This window comes from Cebus imitator, unplaced genomic scaffold (genome assembly GCF_001604975.1).
Source record: "Cebus imitator isolate Cc_AM_T3 unplaced genomic scaffold, Cebus_imitator-1.0 Scaffold28, whole genome shotgun sequence".
NCBI lineage: Eukaryota > Metazoa > Chordata > Mammalia > Primates > Cebidae > Cebus > Cebus imitator.
Window position 1 is genome coordinate 10,293,871 of NW_016107343.1, and position 1,793 is coordinate 10,295,663.

At 45.8% G+C, this 1,793-nt stretch overlaps 1 long non-coding RNA gene across 1 annotated transcript in view; it reads right to left on the bottom strand.

Moving 5' to 3' along the window:
- The window catches only part of LOC119470350, an 18,335-nt gene that overhangs the window by 5,087 nt on the left and 11,455 nt on the right, over positions 1–1,793 (bottom strand). Inside the window, exon 3 of the long non-coding RNA XR_005199244.1 lies at positions 1,113–1,120. This is a non-coding gene — a long non-coding RNA (uncharacterized LOC119470350). The remainder of the gene's footprint in view (positions 1–1,112; positions 1,121–1,793) is intronic.

The window sequence follows — 1,793 nt, forward strand, 5'->3', positions numbered from 1 at the left end:
AAAAAAAAAAAAAAAGAAAAGAAAACCAAGCAAAGCAGCTAGGCGGGGGGCGTGGTGGCTCATGCCTGTAATCCCAGCACATTGGAAGGCCAAGGTGGGTGGATCGCTTGAGGTCAGAAGTTTGAAACCAGTCTGCTCAACCTGGTGAAACCCCATCTCTACTAGAAATACAAAAAAAATTAGCCAGGCATGGTGGTGGGCTCCTGCAATCCCAGCTACTCGGAAGGCTGAGGCAAGAGAATCCCTTGAACCTGGGAGATGGAGGTTGCAGTGAGCCAAGTTCGCGCCACTGCATTCCAGCATAACAAACAAACAAATAAGAAAACCGTGCAGCCACTTCGGAAAACAGTTTAGCAGTTTCTTAGAAAGCTAAACATTGTCTTACCATATGATCCACTAATCATGCTTCTAGGTGTTTACTCAATTGAGCTGAAAACTATGTTCACAAAAAAATCCCAAACATAAATGTTTTTAGCAGCTTTATTTATAATTGCCGAAAATTAGAAGCAACCAAGGTGTTCCTCAATAGCTGAATGGATAAACTATAGTCCATTCATACAATGGAATATTATTCAGTAATGAAAAGAAATGAGCCACCAGGCCACAAAAAGATATGGCAGAAACCATAAATGCAAACTGCTAAGTGAGAGAGGCCAGGATGCAAAGGCCATGTGCTGTTTGATTCTAACCACATGACATTCTAGAAAGGCAGAACTGTAAAGATTGTAATAAGATCAACTGTTGTCAGGGATTCTGTGGAGGACCAGGAAGAGCAGGATGAATAGGTGAGACATGGGATTACTAGTGCAGTGAAACGACTTATTCTGTATGACATTGCAATGGTAGACACATGACACGATGCATTTGTCAAAATTCATAGCACATACATCCCAAAGCGTAAACCCTAATGTAAAGTATGGCCTTTAGTTAACAATAAAGTATCAATACTGGCTCATCAATTTTAATTACAGGATATTAATAACAGGGAAAACTGGCCGGGAATGGTGGTCATGCCCGCAATCCCAACACTTTGGAAGGCTGAGAGAGGAGAATCACTTGAGCTCAGGGGTTCGAGTCTAGCCTAGGCAACATAGGGAGACCCCCATCTCTACAAAAAATTCTAAAAATTAGCCAGGCATGGTGGCATACACATGTGGTCCCAGCTACTCTGGAGGCTGGGGTGGGAAGATCATTTGGGCCCAGGAGGCTGGGGATGCAGTGAGCCATGATCACACCACTGCACTCCAGTCTGGGTGACAGAGTGACAGAGTGAAATCTTGTCCCAAAAAAAGAAAAAGAAAGAAAGACAAAAAGAGGGCCGGGTGCGGTGGCTCACGCCTATAATCCCAGCACGTTGGAAGGCCGAGGCGGGTGGATCACAAGGTCAAGAGATTGAGACCATCCTGGTCAACTTGGTGAAACCCCATCTCTACTAAAAATACAAAAATTAGCTGGGCATGGTGGCACAGCCTGTAGTCCCAGCTACTTGGGAGGCTGAGGCAGGAGAATTGCTTGAACCCAGGAGGTGGAGGTTTCGGTTAGCCAAGATCGCACCATTGCACTCCAGCCTGGGTAACAAGAGTGAAACTCCGTCTCAAAAAAAAAAGAAAACCGCCGGGCGCAGTGGCTTAAGCCTGTAATCCCAGCACTTTGGGAGGCCGAGGCGGGTGGATCACGAGGCCAAGAGATTGAGACCATCCTGGTCAACATGGTGAAACCCCGTCTCTACTAAAAATACAAAACATTAGCTGGGCATGGTGGCGCGTGCCTGTAATCCCAGCTACTCAGGAGGT